The 26,172-nt window shown below is 39.5% G+C and overlaps 1 pseudogene; it reads right to left on the reverse strand.

The window, feature by feature from the left end:
- The window catches only part of LOC109919855, a 64,979-nt pseudogene that overhangs the window by 28,632 nt on the left and 10,175 nt on the right, over positions 1 to 26,172 (reverse strand).

The following is a 26,172-nucleotide window of genomic DNA, read 5'->3' on the forward strand; positions in this document are numbered from 1 at the left end:
CTAATGTAAATAATCCTAATCTACTCAACCTCTCTTCATAGCTAGTGCCCTCCATACCAGGCAACATCCTGGTGAACCTCCTCTGCACCCTTTCCAAAGCCCATTCCTTTTGGTAATGTGGCCACCAGAACTGTACGTTGTATTCCAAATGTGGTCGAACCAAAGTCCTATACAACTGTAACATGACCTGCCAACTCTTGTACTCAATACCCCATCCGATGAATGAAAGCATGCCGTATGCATTCTTGACCACTCTATCAACCTGCGTTGCCACTTTCAGGGTACAATCGACATGAACACCCAGATCTCTCTGTGCATCAATTTTCCCCAGGGCTTTTCCATTTACCGTATAGTTCGCTCTTGAATTGGATCTTCAAAAATGCATCACCTCGCATTTGCCTGGATTGAACTCCATCTGCCATTTCTCCACCCAACTCACCAATCTATCTATATTCTGCTGTATTCTCCGACAGTCCCCTTCACTATCTGCTACTCCACCAATCTTAGTGTTATCTGCAAACTTGCTAATCAGACCATCTATACCTTCCTCCAGATCATTTATGTATATCACAAACAACAGTTGTCCCAACACGGATCCCTGTGGAACACCATTGGTCACAGTTCTCCATTTTGAGAAACTCCCTTCCACTACAACTCTCTGTCTCCTGCTTCCCAGCCAGTTCTCTATCCATCTAGTTAGTACACCCTGGACCCCATGCGACTTCACTTTCTCCATCAACCTACCATGGGGAACCTTATCAAACACCTTACTGAAGTCCATGTATATGACATCTACAGCCCTTCCCTCATCTATCAACTTTGTCACTTCCTCAAAGAATTCTATCAAGTTGGTAAGACATGAACTCCATCTGCCACATAAGAAAAAGATCAAAGAGTCACACCACTGATGAGGATTTATTAAACAAGTCTAAGATGCTGTTAAATCTTTAATCAGTTAGAAGGTTTTGATTGATTAATATGTAAAGATAAATCCCCGAATTCCTTTCAAGTCACTGTCCTGAGAGAACTAAAGGTTTTATCACTGTAAAGAAGAGGTGACATTTTAGGTCAGACAATGCAGTTAGATGTGAGGCCCCGTTTAGAATCTGTTTGTGTTTTAGTTTGGAGTCAGACTGGTTTTATTTCTAAAGAAGGAATTTATAAAAAGCCACGTTGACAGACTATCTATAAGTTGCATGCTTTTTGAACAAAATAGAATGTGTCTGCAAATACAAATTTACCTACATGTTTGTGTGTGTATGTATGGGGGTGGAGAGAGAGTATGTGTGTGTGAGGGGTCATGGAGAGAGGGAGAGAAAGAGTGTGTGTGTGTATGGGAGAGAATGTGTCTGCGTGTGTGTGTGAGGAAGAGAGAGAGAGTGTGTGTGTGTGTGTCTGTGTGTGCGCGAGGGAGAGTGTGCCTGTGTGTGTGTGTGTGTGCGTGCCTGTCACCTTTTGATCTTTTACTTATAAATTCTGTGTCTGAGACTACCTCTCTCACTGACAACTGAAGAAGGAGTGAGGCTCCAAAATCTTGTGTTTTCAAGTAAACCTGCTGGACTATAACCTGGTGTCGTGTGGTTTCTGACCTTGTCCCCCCAGTCCAACACCGACACCTCCATATAATGAACTAGCTATTAAACTGCCAAGTAAAAATTCTATTAAAATTCCTAGTGCAATTATATAGACTGTTTACCAAGAGACAACCTGCACAAAAATCTGAACACACAAACAAAGGTTATGTCTTATGTTTAGTTTGTATTTTACTAAGGATGCTGGGGGAAGACATTTGTTTAAAATGGTTTGCATTGAATCCCCTGGGACAGACAGTGCCACAGGCCCATTATCTGAGCTTCATGCATGTCATGCTTCACATAATTGAAAGCCCTAATTACAAATTTAAAGTGAGTACACTTCACTTTCAGGCATAGGCACCGATAGCCCAGGCAAGGTAGTCAAAGTTTTCTGGCTGTGGTTAATAATTTGATTAACTAAGTTAAAAATAGCTTTCATGAATGCATACTAATAAACACTGAATAATACTCTGCTACTGGCTGAATGTTCCTTAGAATAGTCAGTCGTGAATAACTTGGTGTTTGTGCTGATTTTCATGAACAAGAAAGAGTGGCTCTGGTATTTCTTGGTATGAGAAAGGGAAATGCTGGGGAAGGAAAGCAATGATCTAAATGTTATTCTCTTGTATTTCTAGCTACCGTAATCTTGCACAAAGAATCACTATGAACTCTAGTTGGGACTAAAGAGAGAGATATCTAGACCCCTACATAGAAGGTAGGACCTCCTGCACAATCCTTTGTTATTAAGTGTGGATTGAGGATCCACTGAGCAGGTACATTATAAGTAGGTCATGTAAGTTCTTTATTATGTTACCTTAAGGCAGAAAAACTCAGCAAAATAGTATTTTTTCTGAAATAAATGGCGTATCTGAATTAGCAAAACCATGTTTACCCCATTTTTAGTAAATTTTTACGATAGACTGAATTTAATACAATTTATTAAATTATTAAAGATTTTACCATGCCCAAACAAAACTACCAATTGTCGACTTGAGGAGATAGAATGTGGAACATTTAATTGGAGTTGAGTTAGCATAATTTTGGGTTTATAGATTCTTGCTTGTATCAGAAGTGGTTAGGTTTTACTTTAATAGCTAAATCGCTATTCATGGCCTAGAAATTGAGTTTCTTGGTGCTACTGAGAAATGTAGTGCTTCAAAATGATACTTGAGAAGAATATGGATACTTCCAATCAGAAGTCCACCAGGCTGGGTAATTACCAATAAAAAGCATCCTTAACCTATGTCTAAAGCAGGTATTAAGCTTTATGCATTTACTAGCAAGTGGTTCCAAGATTGGTTTGCTTTGATTTGGGGAAAGCAACCCGAGGGATAACTTGCAGCAAAGAAGGTAACTTATAATAATTCTCTGATGCCTCCCCTTCCAATCACTGTTTTGTAGCCCTCAATTCATCACTCTTGTCACCCTTTCCAGACCTCTGAGTATTGAGCGACCTCAGTGTTCTGACTCAGATCCTTCCTCCTGCCTTACTTTACCTTAAAATTTCATTCATCACGGGACATTTAAGCACACACCTCATTGAAAATATTCAAAATGTGTTGGAACCGACATGATAATTCATGCTATGTCATCACCCATTGCCTAAGTTAATGCATTTAATCGATTTGCCCAGAATTAAAATCAATTAAAGGAGAGGGCAATGTTCCTTCACTAAAAATTGAACAACATGTGTCGGTTATAAAAAATGTCACACCACTAAAACAATTACGTTAGTTAAAACTGAATCTTACCAGTTTATGAATGATACATAGATGCTATCACAATAAACCCAAAAACACAGAGATTCCCAATGTGAAACATTGCCAAGTATTAGATGCATGATTCATATCATCACACTAAGTGCTAGTTAATACAACATCACTGTACTCTGGATCAACTTCTCCACTTCATGAATGTGGTGTTTCTCTCCCTTTCTTCAGACTCTATTTTATCATTTTTGTGGTTTTTCTGGCAAGTGGTCTTCCATTATATGTTTATGTCTTTGTGTTGTGAAACAGCTTAACAAGCTATTCTGTTATAGAGCAAATCGCTTCAAGAACACAGCCTGCGCCACCTTTTCAGGGCAATAACTGAGGTCCTGGCAGTGATACCTACATCCGAAGAACAAAATAACAATGAAGTCAACTCTGGTCTGTGTACTATTACAACAGCAAAGTCAGTAATTTGTTTATCAAGTGTACATAAAATGACAGATGCTAGTGGCTAGTTCATCTTTTAGCTTTTTTTAGGAGCTGAAATGTGTTATTCTCTCTGCAACATAGTTTTGTGTGATGTTCCTAAATCTCAACATCACTTTTTGCTTTGTCATCTGACCTGCCATGTAACACACTCCTGGCTGCCTGCTAACCTGTACCAGATTGCATCAAATGCTTAGTATGAGAATGATTAATGATTCATCTTTCATGTTTAGCTCAGGTCAAGTGGGAACTCCAGGTCACAACACTGATCTCATTTAATGCATTCTGTAACGATTTCTAAAGTTTAAAGCCGCTCAATATCTTGAAATATTAGTTAATTTCATGCTCTGCTTGACCAGACTGATTTTTCGTGTCTTATGGGCATTTATTTTACCTAAGATTCTCGTGTGGTTCCTCAAGAGCTGTGTTGACAATTTTTACATCTTTTCTTTGGAAGTTAATGAATTAACGTATTTCTCTTTGAGGGTGTTTGAACAAAAACAGTTACATTATTATCACTTACTGTTGATAATACATTTTCCATCCAAAGTCAAAATATTTTCTGTCACTTCCTGTTCAGTGGGGTTCTTCATACCTCAAGTAATGGAGTTGTTCACCAGAAAATTATAATGCATTCCCTCCAAGTACTCACAATGGAGCAGCAAACATTTGGAAAGTGGACTAGAAAGAATCTGGCATCCCACAGTTGCTCAGATCAATTTTTTTTAACAAAGAGAAGCTTGGACTGAATTTGATGAAGCTCACAGGTTTAACATTAAGGCATTTTGGGCATATGGCCAATCCAGATAAGTTTGGTTTTAATTTTAGAAACATCATTTATATAACTTATATCTGTGCCATATTATTGCAAATTTGAGTCCCACCATGATAAATGGAGTATTCACAAAATGAATGTGTAGTTCACAAAAAAAACTTGCATTTATGTAAGTGTCTTTCATGATGTCCCAAAATGTTTGTCATATTTTCTGGTTCCCAGGGTTGACAATAATCACACTTTAGACTCAAACTGCTGGAACTTCCTCAAGTGTAATTTTTGCTGGTACACTGATACGTTCGCCCAAATCTCTCCTTTCCTGCCCGAGATCAGCCAAAATTCTACCTGCTTAATGCCCTATGATTTTCTGGGCCCATTATCTGATGTGTAATCCATGCCAAAAGATACAGTGTGGCAATTCTCAAAGAAGCCACATGAAAATTTTCAAAGAAGACGCACCCCTTTTTATAGCACTAGCAGCTAGATTGCAGTAAGTAAATAATTTAAAGGACCCAAAGTCTCTTTGTGAAGTTACAAAGAGAAGGTAAATAACTGCAATAGGTACAGTGTTACCTATCAGCAAGTCAAGGACATAGTCAGGGTGTCAAGGGCTTGGTGCAGGAAATTTGTTAGTAACTCCCTGTGCTTCCTTATCCAGAGCATACCCATTGGCAGGTCCATAGTCTTAGCAAGGCTGTTGCATATGGATGCTGAGGTAGAAGGTGAGAGAGAAGTGCATGATCGCGATACATTACAGAAACCTACCAAGGCACCTTCTACAGTAATTTGCAAACCTGTGAGAAGGAGAAGGACAGCGGATTCTTTCACTGTCACTGGGCCAAAATCCTGGAACTGAGTTTCCAACAGTACTGTGGGTGTATCTACACCACATGGACTGCAGTACTGAGTCAGGCAGGGAGCTGTGGCTGTATGTGTGCTTCTAGTATTTTGTTTAATGCACTGGTGTGCCTCTGTGTGCTGTGTGTGTAGTTGAAGCTAGTTTGATGGTGGATCTGCCTGATTGAAAACTTATCAGAATGAGAACTGAGCTTCCTGACTCATCACAAGCCAGAGGATAATGAGAATCTGGAGCTCACTGCCTGTAAGGGTCGTCGAGGCATAACCTCATAAAATTTAAGAAGTACTTAGATGCGCAATTGCGCCACCAAGGCTTACAAAGCTGTGGGGTTCGACTATTTCAGAGGTTGTTTTTGTCCGTTGCAGATACAATGGGCTGAAGGGCCTTTTTCCGCACTGCAGAACGCTATGAGACACCTTCTCAAGGACAATTAGGGATGGACACCAAATGCTAGCACAGCCAGTGAGCCCACATCCCATGAATGTTTAAACAAAATGATGTGGTACCTTTAGGAGAAGAAAGAGCTTGCATCATACAACATCTCATCATTTGGCACGGTGGCACAGTGGTTAGCACTGCTGCCTCACAGCATCGGGGACCCGGGTGCGATTCCGGCCTCGGGCGACTGTCTGTGTGGAGTTTGCACGTTCTCCCCGTGTCTGCATGGATTTCCTCTGGGTGCTCCGGTTTCCTCCCACAGTCCAAAGATGTGCAGGTTAGGTGGATTGGCCATGCTAAATTGCCCGTAGTGTTCAGAGAGGTGTAGATTAGGTGGGTTATAGGGGGATGGGTCTGGGTGGGATGCTCTGAGGTTCGGTGTGGACTTGTTGGGCCGAAGGGCCAGTTTCCACATTGTAGGGATTCTAGATTTGAGTTGGTAGGAAGACAGAAGGACTTTGTGCATGGCATTCCTGATCTTAAACATTAAAAAAAGCAGAGTTAATGTTTCAAGTCAAATGACCCTTCTTCAGAAGAGCAGAAGAAGTGCCACTGGACTCAAAATGTTAACCCTTCTTTCTCTTCATAGATGCTGGCAGACCTCCTGAGTTTCTCCAGATATTTCTGTTTTTGTTTCAGATTTCCAGCATCCGCTGTTCTTTGATTTATTCCTGATCTTGATGCTTCAGTCATCATAACCACTACTGGGGCAAAGGGAACTTCACAAATTGCCAAAATTTATTTAATTACTTATATGTGCAGGCCTTTTATGGCATTATTGGCAGCTAAACGGAGTGTCATGCTAATGTTTTTGGTTAATAAAGAAAAGCATTTTATTCTGATTTTGTTTGAAATATTTTTGATACGCCCCAGTTTTAGTCATGATATTAAGAGCATGTTGCCCCATGGATTGGTTTTTTTTTGTGTGAAACATGCAGAAAAATAGTAATTTCTTACTTTTTTTATTTGAAGAGAACAGGAATGAGAATTGCATCTTGGGTGAATGTTCATTTCCACTCCCAATACAACCGCCTCACACACATTTCTACTCTCTCCTTTTCTCTCTCTCTCTCTCTCTCTCCAGAAACTAGTGACTGTGAATGTGCAGGTATTGGCACACAGACAGGAACTGCACTCTAAATCCACATTTTTCCTGTGTGCTCCTGAACTGAGTGTTGACAGATCATTTAACTGTTGCAATCCCATTTCCACCCACAATTTACAGCAGGAGAGGGCAGGACATCAGTGAATAGCATTTATACATATCTAAGATAACACAGGACAAGTGAGGAATCGAATCTGGAGCCGCGCTTAGTGATCTGGCTCAGTTCCAAACTACGCATTGCCTTTGAACTCGGAGTCAGACAGGGGTGCTGCTGTTTGTGTGTTTTTAAAAATATTATATTTAATTCATGCAAACGTCGACCGGGTTTCTCTGTGGGCTTTCTGTGTTGGATTTGCCTGACTGAAAAATAATCGGATGGAATGAGAATTGGCAATATCCTGACTGTAGCTGCCTGTAGGAGAAGGTGAACTGTCTTTGTCCTGAAGTGATCTTAGATCCAGTGTTCTGCCACTCTGCACATCTATTTTGATCTTTCATGCTGTTGTGGCTTTTCTTGTAAGTGAACACAAATGTTTCATGGAACAATGAAAAAGAAGAAAAAATATTTGTCACCTCAGGTAAACTTACATTTCAAACCGATGTAAAGCAGTCAACAAAGACAGGCAAAAAAATGCCAGTAGCAAAATTAATTTTTAAATTCAAATGTTATAGTGGCATCAAGAAAAGGAGTTAGGCCTCTCGCTTAGATCATGGCTGACCCACACCTCAAGGACATGTTCCCACAGCTGTTCCATATCTCTGATACCTTTGCTGAACAAGCATCTATAAATCTCAGTCTTAAAAAAAAATCGCTATCTGCAAACATCCATTTCGAGGCACAGTTCCAGATTTCTACTGCCTTTTCTGTGAAAACGTATGCGCTGACTTGGCTCCTAAACAGTCTTTTTTTTGTTAAAACTTCTGCCGGGGAGATGGAACCTGATTACCCATCAATTGGGAGTTGAAAGTCTGATCACAGTGCATTATTGGGCAGAAGTTTAGTTGGTTGATAAGTACAATTGGAGGAATTTTTCCAGCCCCCCCATGTGTAGGAATGGAAATGGGGTTTGTGGGAGGTAGGGTTGGTGAGTGGGTGGACATTGGTAGAGGGCCAGGATGCTACACTGGAGTGGCTCCTAGCAGTGTAATGACAACAGATTAGGTTCCACTCAATTAAGGGTGAATAATCAATTTGAATGATTTGTCAATTAAGGAGTCTTTCTCCAGCATTTTAAAGTGGCAGCGGAATTCCACTAAATTGTAGCTCCGATAGGATGAGGGTTAGAAGCAGGTGGCAATGGGCATGTCAGAACCAGGAGTTGGGATGGGAATGTTGTTTAACCATTAAGGTTTTAGAGTAGATTTGTAGCTCAGGTTGTGGTTGGTTGGCTCACCGAGCTGGTTCATTGTTCCGCAGACGTTTCATTACCCTGCGGGATAACATCATCAGTTCAGTCTCCGATGAAGCTCTGTTGTGTTTTCCCGCCTGGTTTTTAAACTCTGAAGTCTGTTGAGCAGGATTGCCTCACTTCCGGATTTCCATCACACCCCCCACCCTTTTAATACTCCATTGTGAAGGAAAACCGGAAGTGAGGTAATCCAGCTCAATGGACACCAGAGTTTAAATAACAGGTGAGAAAACACAACAGTGCTTCATCGGAGGCTGCACTGATGATGTTACCCAGCAGGGTAATGAAATGTCTGCGGAACAACGAACCAGCTCGGCGAGCCAACCAACCACAACACGATTAACCATTGTTCTCTTGAGCTGGCCCTACTTGCTTGGCCCACTTTAAAACTATAAAACACAGGAGCCGAAGTCGCTCATTTGGCCAATTGAGTCTGGTCCATCATTCAATAGATCATTACTGCTCTGATAGTCCTCAACTCCACTTCCCTGTCTTGATTTACTCACTGATTACAAACCTCTCTCAACCTAAAATATTCTCAATTTCTATTCAGTCCATAATATTTACTCACTGGTTACTGTCTTAAAGAAACAAAAATGAACTCCAGATGCTAAATCTGAATCAATAAACAGAAAATGCTTGAGAAACTCAGCAGCTATCTGAAAGAGTTGGGCATCAGAAAGAGCTGAATATTATTTGCCGAACTGTGGAATAGCAGTGGTCTTTTTCACTCGCACAGATACCACTCAGGAACGTATGAATGTTCTTCTTTTTCCTGGTTGCCGCTTGTTGAAGAAGAGCAGCAGAGTTCAACACCAACTCAATGTTGTTTCCCTCAAGAGCAAACTCATCTTCCTGAGACTGGGAGACTATACGTGAAACATTTAGCTTCATATGGAATATACTCTATGAATATACTTCTGTCAGAGGAGTTGAGGGTTTCTACTAGAGATCCTGTTTCCTGAACAATCACATTAATGGGGAAAAGAGCATGGACTGATCTTATGTTGTAGCAGAAACCTAACACACCACGTTCTATACATGACTCCAAATTGTCCACACTATGGCCAGCTCTTTACTGTTACTGTAACATTTGTCAGCTCAAAGCTTCTTTATCTCAGTGGCAACAAGGCTGATTTCTGGGTTAATGTGATTAAATTTCCTGCGTAATGTTCCTTGTGGTTCCTTTGCAATGATTTCATGGCCTTTCAAGTTCACATCGATGCTGTCAAGAATGTCAGCAATCTGGTTGCTGAGAATAGTCTCCTGCGGTCTTATTTAATACTCACCTTTTTGAGAGTGCCTCAAAATGGAACAGTGCCGTGTTCTCCTTGATGCCTCAGCTGCCTCTTCCTGGCTGAGGCTCCAGCTTTGCTGGTCCCTTGATCGGGCTGACAGTCTGGAAGGTTGGTTGTCGCCTTTAATTAGGCACCTCTCTCACTTTCCAGCTCTTGCTAACCTCCTCCTGACAGGATTGTTGGGGGATGTTTCCATTTTCACCCCAGCTTGCTGGCCACACAACAACTACCTCGATAACGTTGCTATACTCCCATGTTAAGCAGGGGGAGGCAATGGCCTCTTGGTATTATCGCTGGACTATTAATCCAGACACCCAGATATCATTCTGGGGACTCAGGTTCGAATCCCGTCCATGGCGGATGGTGGCATTTGAATTCAATAAAATATCCAGAATTAAGAATCTAATGATGACCATGAACCAATTGTCGATTGTTGGAAAAACCCATCTGGTTCACTAATGTCCTTTCGGGAAGGAAACTGCCATCCTTACCTTGTCTGGCCTACTTGTGACTCCAGACCTACAGCAATGTGGCTGACCCTGAACTGCCCTCTGGGCAATTAGGGATGGGCAATAAATGCTGCCTGGTCAGAGATGCCCTTATCTAGTGAATGAATAAAGGGAAAAAAAACATTTACTTAGCTAGCATCTTTACTGTAATGAGTTGTCCCACAGCACTTCACAGATGCTTTATAAAATAAACTGTGATACTGAGCCACAAGAAGGAGGTAATAGGTCAAATGACTAAATGGTTTGTCAATGAGGTAGATCTTGAGAAATGTCTGAAAGCAGGAAAGTGAGGTAGCGAGGCAATGAGGTGAAGGGCAGGTATTCCAGAGCCTGAGTCTGAGGTTACTGAAGGTAACCAATGGTGGAGAGATTACCAATGTGGATGCACTGAGAGACCATTGAAGGAGTGGTGTTATCTCATAGGGCTGTGACATTGTGTGAGGCTACTGTACAGAATGTACCGTTCTAGGACTCACTAAACTGCCAGACAGATATAGCTTCTTTTCTGAACTTTGCATTATTTTCCAATGTTCTCTTCCTACATCAACTTAATGAGGCTAATTAACTTGCATTGTTTCATGTAATGGAAAAGTTCATTTAGCTACACTCAAAAGTTATCATTTAAGCTGGAAAATTGGGATTCATTCATTTAGTGATCATTGTCTTGGAGTGTATAATGTGTCTAATACGTTCATAACTCATTTGTTAATTATTAATGGAAGTTGGCTCACTCATAACCTAGTTACATTAATGCATGCAGAATAATGTGAAACAGTTATGAATAGTACAAAATGTTTCATACAGACATAACGCTTAGCCTTAGTTATGATTTAACTAGGCAGAAAATGCTCTGCAGGGTTTTATTGAAATTTCCTTGGTGTGAATAAAGCACTGAGAGCTAAAAATCAATTCGCCTCTGCCATCAGTGTACTATTGCTACAGTGTGTACCATGAGGCAGCTCACTAAGGTTTCTTCAGCAGCATGTCCAAAATATGTGACCTCCACCAACTGGAAGAATCACTGTCTGAGATCTTTCTGCCTTAATTAAAGGAGGTCTGTTCAGTTATCAGACCCTCCTCATGCCTCAAATGCATGCAAATATGGTCTTGTATGTGTAAGAGATATCTTTGGTTTATTGGATAGAGTCAAACTCCAATGTTTTGTTTCCTTGGTATGTTACTATGCAGAACCAAACTGCATTTGTGACAATCTACATAAAGATTTTTTTTTATGAATAAAGTATATTTTTGAAATTAAAAAAATAAAGAAAGCTGGAGCATTTAAAACATTGCATTCTTTCTGTAAATAGACTGTCAAAAAATTCAGCAGCTTGACACATGTCAATAGTATTTTCTACATAAGGTTGTTTGAAAAACATAACTGTTTTCATCTACATGATGTTAAAGAGACACTGTTCCAAAGCTGTACAGCACACAACAAAACTTGTAATTTAGCAGATCTGAGTTTGACTGTGGCTGCATATTTAGATGTTCGTTGGGAACAAAAATTAGTGATCATGCGCACTAACTCCATGTATACCAATTCAAAGTTCTGATAATTGTTGGTTTTTAACTTTTACTTTCTACACTGTAGAAATGTATATCAGAATTTAGATAAGCCACAGTTTGGTACCATACTATGGGTGTGCTGCATTGTGAGAAATTGGATCTTTCAGAAGGGATGTGAAAATGATGTCTCTATTTGTGCTTTCAGGTGAACACATGGCAATACTGCAAATAAGGAAAAAGGAGTTGAGTTCCATGGAAGCCCCAGCCAACATTGATCCTTCAACCAATATCTAAGAAACACGCAGTTTGATCAAAGCTGTTGATGGGCACTTGCTGCGTGTGAATTGGCTGCTGTGTTTCATACATGACACCATTTTAAAAGTACTTCTTGAGCTTTATATAGAGAATTTTGGAGCTTCCTGAATTTTTGAAAGAAATGCTGTAAATTCAATGCTTTGCTCTGAATCTTACAGCATTTTATGGCCAAGTATCAGTTGCATCGAGTTTTTTTGAGGATAATTCTCTTGAGATTTGTCACTGTATCTTGCCTAACCCGCCTCTATAGTATCCGTCTTATCTGATTCTAGGCCGATCTTACCTTGTTTCATTTCTGCACCAATTTGCCACACACCAGGTTTGCACTGAAAGGCCATCATCCCTGGAGCCTCGTCCATATTTAAAAAGCTGCTGTGCAGTCTGAAGCTGCCCTGCTCAGTAATGGACAAAAAGCCTGACGATGTCAGAGAAGGAGAAGATGGCAGCCGGCTCTGAGTGAGATATCCATAGTCTGGAAGAACAGCCAGCTGTACAACAAGAAGGTTAATAATCTTCTCCGACACACCAGTGTAAATCCTACACTCTTTTCTTTGCCCCCTGACATCACTGTATCTCTGGTGCTACACTCACCTCCCACCAAGGCTCATGCAGTCACTATTGCTTGCAATTTCTTCCATCATTCTCTTTTACTGCTTCAACCTCTCATACCACTAACCCTGCAAGTTAACACTGCCTCCTCACTCTCTTGGAACACCCCACCACCAAGATGTATAGCCAACTGCCCCAAGCACATAATCATCAGGCTACCACAATAGGTAGGTTTAAATAAACTTACTTCTCTAGGGTTGGATGGGGGAGTAGTGGGCAGTGGAATGGAATTGACTAGATAGCTCTGCAGGGAGACCACATGGCCCTCTTGTGTTGAATAACCTCGTTCTGTGCTGAAAATTATTCAATGATTTGACTCTAAGCGACAGTGGCTTAATGGTTTATATAAGAATTTGCCGATTTTTTAAGTGTTACTGATCGTTTCAAACCAGAATGACCTCAGTGAGACAGTGCGACCAGAAACATGTTCTCTAATGTGTTAGTGTGTGAACAAATTGTTTTGACAATTTACAACATAATAAGTAGAGCAACAGTTTTTCTACATTATTGCTTCACTCTTCAAAAAAAAAGGGCATGAATAAACAATTTGGAGCAGCTGAAAATACTGCAAAGTCTGCAATTATCAAATTAAAATGGAAGGAGCGAATAGATTTGCGAGTGTCTCAAATGATGCACTGAATCCACAAGAACCAATAGTCAAAATTCATAGCCCATCTCCTGCTTTCATTTCAGTTAAAAACTTGGTCTGAATTCCCAGCCAAGTGCCTTGAAATTAGTCAAAGATATTTTTGTACCATTATTCAACATACTTTGCAGCAAATTCCTCTATGCTATTTCAGTGCAGGTGGCACTTCATTTGGAATGGAATATACAGACCTGCCAAGTTTTGCTCACGTTGAATGAGGTTTAACTATGTGACCTATTTTGGCATATTTCACTTTTGAAAAATAAATATAGTTCCATATGTTTAAAAGGCTTTGTGATCTTCCTCAGTCATTTTGATCATAAATCTCACTCCTACAAGTTCACTGATCTTGACAGCTTTGGAAATATGCCAGTAATTTAACTTCCCTCATGCATCCAACATTTAAATTCAGCAAGTCCCTCTGCTTGATCTGATTGCAGTTTGCAATCTCTCATCTAATAAAACATGGAAATGCAGAAATACAAAACACTTACTAACATGGGCATTACAAATATATCTTCCCGTGTTCAATTTGCAAAGAAAATGAAGTTACTCGTGTAAAGTAATCAACAACATTTTTCATGTCTGAGAAGTTATCCATGAATATTCAATACCCCTTCCTTTATTGTCATTGATTCATAGAGTTTAAGTACCAAGATTTATATTGTGCCTTTCTCACCCTCAGGCCATTTCAAAGTTCTTTACAACCAATGAAGAACATTATTAAAATATAGTTGCTATTGAGTGAAACGTGACAACCAAATTGCATGTAGCAATATCCCACAAACAACATTTGTCTTAAAGGTCAGGTCATCAATTTGCAGGTATTGGTTTGGAATAAATATTGATCAACATACCCTGATCTTCCACAAGTCATGTCATGAGACACTTTTTGTTAACCTGAGAATACAGATGGGGCCTCATTTAAAGCCTCATCTAAAAGATTGTTCTTCAGACATTGTAGCACTCCTCGGTATACTGCAGTACCAAGGCTAAATTCTGTGTTCAAGGATTTGGAGATGACACTAACCATACCTAATGTGCTAGATTTCACTGTGAAAGTAAATGTTCTGAACATTCACTGTTACTTACGTGCAAATTGTGCAGCTATTTTTTTAAATTGTTCGCAGATAAGGGCATCACTGAGTAAGCCAATGTTTATTTCCCATCCCTATTTGTCCAGAATTAAGAGCCAACCAGATTGTTGTGGATCTGGAGTCACATATAGGCCAGACCTAGTAAGGAAAATAGTGAACCAGATGAGTATTTTATAACAAATCAGCAATGGTTTCATCGTCAACATTAGACTCTTAATTCCAGATTATTTTAAAAATTCAAATTCCACCACATGCTATGATGGGATTCAAACCGAGGTTCCCAGCAAAATTCATGGATCTCTGGATTAATAATAAAGCAATAAAACCGCTAAACCATCACCTCCATCAGTAGATTCCAGCATATGGACTAAAACACAGAAATCCAGAAATTGCCATCTAAGAACATAAGAACATCTGAGATGCAACATTCCTCTGTTGGTTTCCTGGAAACACTACCTCACTATTAAAGTCACCATTTACCTGTTGGACAGTGCAAAGTTTCTGTACTTACCTCAAAGCTACAGAATAAACTTACAAGAAAGAAAAGGTCTTGTGCATTAGATACAAGTGCTTTTCAGTGGTATAGTAAGCTTTAATTGCACTGAAGAGTATCTTTTAAAAGTGTGGAATCCTATTTCTTAACTGGTGTTGGAAATTTTTAAAGAAGTGCTAATAAGTTATTATTTTCAATTTGATTTTGTTTGAAATTTAATGTATTGATGAAATATTTCTTTCCTATCTTTATTTTGCTTTCTGGATATGGTTCTGCACCTTCTTCCACAATGCTTCCAAACCCAGGAACTCTACCACCTAGAAAGATGAGGAGAGCAGTTTCAAGTTTCCCTCCAAGTCACATACCTTCCTGAGTTGGAAATATATCACCACCCCTACATTGGTACTGAGTCAACATCTGGGAAGTCATCTCACCACCACCACCTTCTCAAGGCAATTAGGGATGTGTAATAAATGCTAGCCTAGCCAGTACTGCCCACACCCTTTGAAGTATTCCGTTATTTTTGAAAAAATGAACTTGAAATAAATATTCTAACTGATATTTCTTGGTTCACACACTATGCTGTTTATTAATGATATTTCAGTATCCATCCTGTAGAGGAAACTGAACTTTCAACATGTTTGACTGCCAGGAACTTCCTATTCAAAAGATAATAGATAAGTGCAAGCACGACAAGTGACAAAGTATACATGTGGCCTCTTAATTCCCATTGACTTATTAACAAAATACATTGACCTTTTCCAAGTGATCACTAGAAAGATGATGAATATGATTTGTGCGGAATTGGATTATAGTGAGGACGGATTGCATGTTGTCAGTCTCACAATCTCAAGCTGACCTATCTTTGTGCAATGGCACAGTCAGTTTAGAGAGCTGGAGATAGTTTAAATGGCTGACTAGGGTGCATTCTGTGCCTCAACACACTTCTACTCTAAAATACGGTGCTGACATGCCTTCAAGACCAATGGATATTAGGTTGCTCTTAATTGATGTCCAATCCACGAGTATTAGTCTTTGCACACAAACATGGATGAATATCTAAATCAGCGTGGATCATTCAAAGTAGGGTCTAGCCATTGTCATGCTAATTTCTTAAGGTCACAGCTGCTAAGGTGAGGGACAATATAGAATGAATTTTCTAAACAGAACTGAACCCTCCTGGGACAGTTGCTATCCTTCCCTTACATCCTTACAATCTACACAGCAGTCTGATTCATCTTCAAAGATGTGACATTTTAATTTGGTAACATTTTCACGGATTAAATCAGAAGGTTAAGGATTCAAGCCCTAGTGTTCAGTGTTGAACTTATCCTCTAAGCTGATAGTAATAATGTATTGAGGGAATATTGTGCTGCTGAAGGATCAGTCTTTCATATAAGACATTAAAGTAAAGAGCCTTTGTGCTTTCTCAGGTAAATCTAAAAGACTCCATGGTGGTATATGAAAAGCAACAGGATTCTCCCGAATCCCTGACCAACATTTGTCCATCCACCAGAAGTGGAAGTCTCTCAGGTTTCACTTAACTCATTGTTTCTTGAGGGACTTTTCTTTGTGTGCATTCAGTATGGGGTAATTTGTTTAAACATCAATTATGATGCTTCTGTCTCTCGGTTCACAGCTGAAAAGCCGGGGAATACTTGCTGCCTAAACTTAAGCAGAAGGAATACTTGAAACTGGGACTGAATTGCTGCTGGAGTATGTGTAACTCTGGTAGAGTTACGTCTTCTGGAGAATAAGGAGTGGGAAATAAAATAATGTTAATTGAATTTGATGGTACATATTAATTTTTACAGAAATATCCTAATTGTAAGACACTTTCTTGAAACCAATGTATGTCAAGTTGAATTTTCTCAGATACCCTCTCAGTAGTAAACTGTCAAGTGAATCTTCTTATACCACTCATTATAATCAGTGATGCTTATAACCTGCTCAGCCACATTTAAGTCGGGGAATTGCTTACAAATTCCATTGCAGTGAAAGTCCCCTATTTGCTTCCTCCAGTGATATGATGTTGTTAATTTGACATTGCATTGGAAACAGCTAACATCTGGACTTTATAAGTTTTCCTGATTTCTCCAACCTCACTTGAGGGAGTCAACTCCCTATTGACTTCTGCAACCATAAGGATTTCCTCTTTGAGGAGGCTGTCAGAGCTGGATAGAGTTATGACAGGAAGGACATCCGCTGTTCTGTTCCAGCCTTATGTTTTTCCCTTTCTTTAAACCGAGCAACATTTTTTTTCCCTTCTAACTGCAACTTGAGGATGTCTTTTATTCATATCAGGGTATGTGGCCATGAGACATGAAACAAAGTGGGCTGCTTTGTTTCTATAACAATCACATCAGACCACATTGCTTTAACCAGTATTATTGTACAATGTCCCAGAATAATATAAATGCAGTGATTATCTACTTGTCTTGGCTGGCTAGAGCAGCAGTCAACCTGATTAGGATTCATCGTCCTTATGTTGCAGTGTTCTCCATCAATACATTTTGACAGGACTTGAAACTGCAGCTCTCGCTGTGTTTTGTACATGTGTTTCAAACAGTGTGGCTTAATAATTTATCGTTATTATCAGTCAAAGGTGACACCCATATCCCATGAACAAATATTTTGAAAAAGTTAATCACATGATTTGGTATCCAAATAAATAACATACTATTACCCAAACCGTACCAGAAAACAGCAATCATTTATTGATCATTGTAACATCGATATCTCTTAAACCAGCACGCATTGCTAGTCACTAGCATTAACTAAAACTGAAACATCACTGCTACAGTTGATGCCGTTGTTTGTGTACTCTGAATGGACAATATCTGTGGGTAGAGTTAACCTGATCACAGTCCCACTTTTCTTTCTTACCTTGTTTCACAGCCACTTCACCTGGTTGAACTCTCAATATCATCACCTAACAAACAGAGAGAGTCTTGCATTCCTATAGAGCCTGTCATAACTTCTGAATACACAAAATGCTTTACATTCGTATAAACAAAAGCAGAGGTAGGCCACTCAGCCCCTTGAACCTGCTCCACCACTCATCAAGTTCATGGCTGATCTGATTGTAACCTCAAGTCCACATTCATACCTACGTTGATAACTTTTACTCTCTAGCTTAACTTTAGCCTCTCTCTACTTTTTCAGATATTTAAAGAAGCTCTTGCTATCTGTTTTGATATCACTTGCAAGTTTATCTTCAAACTTTAACTTATCCCTCTTTTTATTTTGACTATCTCTTTTTGGTTTTTAAAACTGTCCCAATCCACTGGCTTTTTCCACATTGCATGCTTTTTTTCTTTCAAATTGATGCTATCTTTATCTTTCTTGGTTAACTATGATTGGCTTATCCTTTCCTAGAATCCCTCTTTCCCTTACCTTCCCGCCCTTGTGTAATTTGTTAATTTAAATTGAGATATGGCTGATTTGTTGGTTGTTTTAAAAGAAAACACGCATTTGTTACTCTGAGTATTTGCTACTCATATATCAACTGTCAGGAACAGAGTATACTAACTCTCTGTAGTGCATTGCATTGATTTTGTGTCCCAGCTCAAAAGTGGACGACAACTTTTTATATTTTAAAAACTAATCAATGCAATCTTAGAAATTTGAAAAAAAAACTTGCATTCTAATCAAAAGAAATTGGTCCTGGTAACTAGGTGATTAATGCACAGATCTGTACATCTTGTTTGTACTCATTGAAACCAAGGCTGTATAAGAATTCTTTGTTGTCCAAATGTATTATCCAGTTGGCCTTCAATTAATTTCCCAAATATCTACCACCAGGATATTGGAGTCTTTTCTAGAATGGCCCTGCTACTATCATGTTGTGAGTTTGTCTCAAACACGGTGTTTTATCTGTTGCAGCAATTCTAATATTATTTCCTATAATATAAGAAAATGAGGCATTGAAATTATGGCATTGAAGTATCCAACAAACAGTTCTAACAACTAACTATGGTATACAAACATTACACACTGCAATCACATAAATGTTTGGTGACTATGATCTATTGTACAACAGAGTGATCTGAGGTAAGAGAGAGTGAGTATAATATCTATATATCCTCACAGCACATGCAGTGATGATATCATGATCATGTATTTTAAAGGTACACTGACTATAAGGCATAATACAACAGTGGAGAAACTGGAGGAAGAAGTACGGGATGACAGGAGCTGAAACTGGGAAAGTGGTGGGTTCTGTCGGGGGGAGGAAAATCTATGGGAGTGGAAAAACTGCAAGAGGTAACTGGAATTGAGGAAACAACAACATTTGGGGAACAACAGTGGGGAAGATGGAGGATGAAATCACATATATAACAGCATGGCTTATAGAGGGGAGAATTGCCCTGCCCTCCCCTGAAACTGGGACTTATTAAAAAAAAACTCTAAAACTTTGTGATCTCTGGCTTAATTATTTTCTACAATAAGCTCACAAGCTCTGAGATTGTTTTCAAAGTCATAGTAGGCTTCTGCTGAATGCTTTGATATGATGGATTCTTTTTCAGTTTCCTTCATGCCAATTCCATGTCGGTTCAACATTTCAAACAACTTTGCAGACAATTAATATTCACAACTGATGTCGTTCAAGCATTGTGTAATTTCATTTCATGTCAATGATTTCAATTTATTGCTATCGGATTTCAAGAGGCAACTAAATGAGCACTTCAGAGTGCAGGTCATCGCAATGAGTGCAAATGAATACTGCTGAGCGCAGAATTACGTCAAAATTTTCCAGCAGGGATTACTTCATAAAAAAATAAATTACAGAAATGTTATCCCTTATTGTGCCTTAACATTTCTGTTAACTCCACACCACACATGCACATTCCAGCACACTTTTCACAACTTTGCAGTAATTATAGGGAATGGTTGAATGATAAGCTCAACTTCCAACATACATACTTCTTTTCATTTTGCTGACACATAACACTGAGTATATGTGTATAACTGTTTCCCTTGGCATTCGAAAAGTTCCCAAACCAACTTCCAGTTGGTTTCAGTCCGGAGATTCCTTGCCCCAACTTTGCCCTAGGAAAATCTTCCAGTGTCCTTTAGTTTCCATTGGTTCTAGCTTTCCAACCAGTGGACATCCTCCCACTTACATTCTGCCCGGTAGTTTACAGAGAAACAGTCTTTCTCCTTCTATTGCTCACAGCAGCTATTAACTGTTATGATCATGGTAAACACAGATTATCAATATTCAATTTCCACCTTTGATTTTTAATACTAAAGACTGTAATGCACTAAGACTTTTAAAAAGGACATAGACAGGCTTAAATTTGCTTGTAAAATCTTATAATTTTGCTCCTTCATTCTGCACTCATTAATCATGTTTTAATTGAAGTGCGATAGTTGGATGCAAAAAAAAAATCTGTTGCAACTGAGACAGGGTTAAAAGGAGGGCAGCCTATAGCCCCCTGCACACATGGTGACAATAGTCACTCTCTCATTGACAGTCTGTCATTCATTGCCCATGGTTTTGTTTAAAATTAGACTACCTTAGAGTCTCCAAGACTGCATGAAGCAAAATAACCTTCCTTTCTCTTTGGTTTCAGGTGTATACCATGGCATTTGTGTTTTAATAAGCCTTGACCAGTTCCAATAGTAACCATCAGTTCCTGTTGGCAGTCAAAGTCTAACACAATTTTCCACCATCCCATTTTCTAGGTCATTCAATTTTACCTTAAATTTAAAGAGACACTCCAAAACATAACTATCTTATAACATACCAATAGTTCTAACAATTTTTAATATACTTTAGCATGCAGCTATTGCACTTTAATTAAACATAAATAAACAGATCAAAATGTAGCAATGTCTCAATTTTAAATGCTGATTCCTGTTTTTCAGGAATCATCCATAGTTTTCTCCATCCTTGTGTTTGTAATATCTTCCAACCCTATAATCCTCCAGGATATTTGCAACCCTCCAATGCTGGTCTCTTGACCATCACCAGTTGGCAGCTGTATCTCTATTTACCAAGATTACTTGTTCTAAAATTCTCTCCTTAAATATCTCTCCCTCGTTTTCCCCCTTTAAGATGCTCCTTACAACCTATCTGTTTCCTCATGCTTTTAGCCATCTGCACTAATATCCCCTTATGTGGCTCGGTGTTGATTTTATTTAATCAGATTCCTGCAAATCATCTTGGGATATCTTACTACATTACGGGCACACTATAGATACAAGTAGCAGTAGCTATTAAAAATTCTTTGCCCGATAATGTGCACATGCAGATATCGTATGAGGTTTGGATAAACCCATCGAAATAGAACAGACTGCCAATCTTTCCTGGCTAAAATCACACAAGAAAAATAGCGCCCTGTATATGATACTAGAGATTTTACCCTAGCATACAGAATCTGCTGAAATAGAAAGCAAAAAGATGTCAGTCAACAATCTAAGACTTTCTCTGTTATAAAGTTCACACATCTGAAATGTCCACAATTTTTCACTGCAATTGGCGTAACTGTCTGTGTTAGGTTATGTATTGAAAGTAACAAAACCTACTATTAGCTTCAAATCTCTGTGACCACATTGGTACTTGCCATAATGTTTAACCTCATGTTCAAACTGTGATTGGGTTCATTAAAATATAATGTTACTTATACTGGATCAGATCAGACACCAATATACTGATTAACGTGTACCAACATATGGTTTTATGAATGCAGTAAAGAACCATTTTGAATATCCAAAGTATCCCGTTATCCGAATTGTTGTAATGCGAGTGTTTTGGAAATATTTAATCATGAACACTGTCCTCTGTGAAGCTCACAGCTGGGTAGTATAACTAAGCAGTGGAATCACGGGAATTAAATGATCAACCAGCACCAGTCACATTTATTCACACTCTGCACTGTCTTTGGAGGCAGATTTGTCCATCAAATATAAGAATAAAGGTATTGCAAACTATGTTTATGACCATTAACATCTTCATCCTTTTGAACCAGAAAGTACTAATTTCACCCCACAATGTACTAGGTTAGTTTTGTGAAAAGCACTTCTGATGATTCGTCAATTATAGAGAGCAACAATAATGGTGCCTTTCATGGTGCCAACTTTTAATTTATGCTGAACATATCCTAAGCATAAGGTGCTTGCAGATGAATTGGTTGCCAATTTGATGAAGTACTGTTTACATGCAAAGGCATAAAAAGGTTGGCTGCTTACCTCAGCCCCAAGTCCCTGCAGTGCAATGATAAACCATGGAGGCTATTCATTGAATTCATATAGTCATAAAGTCATAGCGTCCTACAGCACGGAGACAGGCCCCTCAGCCCAAACTGGTCCATGCTGACCAAAATGCCCAACCACGCTAACCCCATTTCTCTGTACTTGGTCCATATTCTTCTAATCTTTCCTATCCATGTATTTGTCCAAATGCCTTTTAAATGTTGTTAACGTACCCGCCTCAACCACTTCTACTGGCAGCTTATTCCATACACATACCACACTCTGTGTAAAAAAGTTGCCCCTCAGGTTCCCATTTATTCTTTCCCCTCTTACCTTAAACTGATGCCCTCTAGTCCTCGATTCCCCAACCCTGGGAAAAAGACTGAATGCATTCACCCTATCTATGCCTCTCATGATCTTATACGGTTCTATATGATTCCCCTCAGTCTCCAATCCTCTAAAGAAAAATGTCCTAGCTTGTCCAAACTCTCCCTATAACTCAGTCCCTTGAGTCCTGGCAACATCAGTATAAATTTCTTCTGCACTCTTTCCAGTTTAATAGCACCCTACCTATAGCAAGGTGACTAAAACCAAACACAATACTCCAAGTGCGGCCTCACCAACATCCTGTATAACTGCAACGTGCCTTTCCAACTTCTATACTCAATGCCTTGACTGATGAAGGCCAGTGTACCAAAAGCCTTCTTCACTGCCCTGTCTAACTGTGACTCCACTTTCAGAGAATCGTGCACCTGAAGTCCAAGGTCCCTCTATCAACTACACTCCTTAAGGCCCTACCATTCACCATGAAACTCCTACCTTGACTTGACTTTGCAAAATGCGACACCCCACACTTACCTATATTAAACTCCAATTGCCACTTCTCGGCCCACATCCCCAGCTGATCAAGATCCTGCTGCAATTTCTGATAATCTTCCTTACAGTCCATGATACCACCTATTTTAATGTCATCTGCAAACTTACTAATCCTGCCTTGTACATTCTCATCCAACTAATTAATATAGATAACAGGCAGCAATGGGTCCAGCACTGACTCCTGAGGCACACCACTAGTCGTAGGCCTCTAGTCCGACAAGCATCTTTCCACTATTATCCTCTGCTTCCTACCATCAAGCCAATTGTGTATCCAATTTGCCAGCTCTCCCTGGATTCCATGCAATCTAACCTTGCAGAGCAGCCTACCATGTGGAACCTTATCAAAGGCCTTACGGAAATCCATATAGACTACGTCTACCGCCCTGCCCTCATCAACATTCCTGGTTACTTCATTAAAGAACTCTAACAAATTTGTTAGAATTTTATTCAGACTAAATTTGTTTTTTGCATGATCTCCCACACAAAGCCATGCTGACTACTCCTAATCAAACCTTGTCTTTCCAAATGCATGTATATCTTATCCCTCAAAATCTTCCCAAGTAACTTATCTACCACAGAGGTTACGTCTACTGGTCTGTAGTCCCCAGGTTTTTCTTTGCGGTTCTTCTAGAATAAGGGTGCAGAATTACACAAAGTTACAGAATGTGGTCATAGATACTCTTTCCTAAAAGTATTTCAATGCTCGTCAAAACAGCTGACTCTTACATAAAAATATGCTGTGACTCTTCTGGTATGAGCAGGACAGACTTTCATTCCTATGGCAACAGCATTGGCATAATATTCCACAAGTTAGTGGAAAGAAAGGAAGAAAAATCAATGAAAATGAGTAGTGGAGTCTCTCTGGGTGTACTTTATTTTTAAACATATTTACATCTAGATAATTATAGGTCTGACACTGTAGTACGATGGACTCCTTAAGTTTGCGAATACTTCATGAAAACACACTGTACATTTGCCAGTTCAACTTGATTAGCAATTAATATATTCTTTATTGTTTTTTGCCTTTTGCTTGCAACGAAGATATACTACAGGATTGAAAGAAGTTGCGGTGTTTTACTTTACGTATGAATCAAGTTACAAAGATTTATGGTTGAATTGTCTTATTGCAGCAGTTGCATGGAGAATTAGCCGAGCTTCTAAAGAGGTAATATATTTGCTAATTGCTTACAAGCAAACATTTCAAAGGGGACGAATGAGGGCTGTGCTGAGTTTTTGCATTCTCCGCCTAGTAATTTGTCATTCAGGGAATGTCAAGAGTTTCTTGTTAGAGTGATTTAAAAAATGAAGTGCCATTAACCGTGTTTATTCAGTCTCAAACATGGTCGAGGGGAAATGAATGAGGGACCTCTGATGGTTTTATAATCGTTGCAACCCAAATTCATTGTTGATTGCTTCCTTCCTTCACTAATAATGATTGAATTCACACCAGCTGCAGCAGTTCAATTCTTTTCTCTGGAAACCACTTGCTTCTTTTTTCTAGGCAATAAAACGATGAATATTGGCAACCCTTGATTTCAAAATGATTGCTGTTCATCAAATATCATCTAGTGTTTAGGACAGTAGAAATGAGATTATGCTGGCAGCTGCAATGTTTGACTCACTGGAACATAAACTTTTTGTGAGATAAGAAAAGACCATAGGTATTCTATGATTCTATTCTATTCTATTCTTTGTATGTCTCTCCATCTGGGCGACTCAATTGGTTGTTGTTAGCTTGAGGGGAATACATCACTAGTATGGAGCAAGGTAAAGAGGCAGGTCTTCAGGAACTAGTGCAGCAGGTATGAGAGTTGAATCCGTGCCATGAATACCATTCTGACTATATAGCCAGCTGAATGAAGCAGCTACCGCATTCAGTGAGGAAGCACTGAGGATGGCAATGACAGAATATACTCCTTTATGTGTATTGCCAAGAGTGCTTGGTAGCGCCACTAGTCATCAGCTGGCTGAGTCTTAAGGATATTCCTGTCAGACCAGGCAGGCAGCAGGGGTCAGGCAACCAAGAAGAGGGAAATCCTATCAGATCTTGTTCTCATAAACCTGTTGCAAATCCATCTGTCTGATACATTTGAGGTAAGAGTGACCAGCTTTGCACAGTCATCATGAAGGCAAGATCCAGCCTTCACACTGGGAGTATCCTCGAGTATGGTGAATAGCATCACCACTGGAAATGATAAATTCAGAACACGTTCAGCAGCTCAGATCCTCCTCCATGAATCTATTGACCATTGTCATCAGCTGCAGCAGAGCTGTATTCAATCCAGCACCTCACAATCTGTAATCTCTACCCCAGATAGGTGGAAATTGTACATATGGAGCAGGTTGAGCTGAGGGCAAAAAGTCTGAGCCCAGGACTACATGGTGGAATTTTTGACCAATTCCAATGCATTAAAGAGCTCATCAATTGTTTGGTAACGTGTCAAACCAGTTACTTCATGCATAAGTTCAGTTTTATTTGTAGGGCTTACCTATAGAAAATTATATTTTATACCGAGGATGTGTAAACAATAATACTGGGCAGTGAGTTGTTCCACACATTCTCCTACAGCCAGTATTTTAAAGTGAACAACAGAATGGCCAGCACTATCTCACAGCTGAATGTGGGGTACTTCTGGTGAAGAATAATTTCACACGAAAGCTTCTTTCACAGAACTTTCCAAATGTACAACCTCAAGATTTCTTTCAAAATCACACAACTTGGACATATACCACTGTTCTTTCATTGGCACTGGGGCAAATTCTTTCTCATCTAACAGCACTATTGGGATATCATCTTCATTCAGGCTGCATCAATAAGAAGGTAGCTCACGCGAGTCCTGGAGTAGCGTGCAGGCAACGAATGCCAGAGCAGTGCAAGGGGAATGAGTCCCAGAGCAGCATGCAGACAGCGACTCCTGGGTGGACACCGGTGCCAGGTGAGGCAGTCCTGGAACTTACCTTGGAGCAGCTGAGTGCTGGCATGGAGCAGACTGGAGTCTTGGAGAAGAGTGCAGACAGCTGTTGGACTGGGGTCTGACACTGGTGATCAAACCACAGAGACCCTGCACTGAGCTGCTACAATGTAATGTTTATTTTGATTTTTTTTAATCTAACTGTAATGTCAATCCTTTAACAATGTCTTATTTCTAACTTACTTTTAATGTCTGTAAAGTAATGCAACTATTTTTATTCTTCTTCTGTATCCAAGATTTGTACCTAGGTACTTGTATCCTAAGATGGGGCCGTAAGAGGCTGACATTAT

The sequence above is a fragment of the Rhincodon typus genome, chromosome 7, assembly GCF_021869965.1.
Source record: "Rhincodon typus isolate 14 chromosome 7, sRhiTyp1.1, whole genome shotgun sequence".
In the NCBI taxonomy this organism is placed as follows: domain Eukaryota; kingdom Metazoa; phylum Chordata; class Chondrichthyes; order Orectolobiformes; family Rhincodontidae; genus Rhincodon; species Rhincodon typus.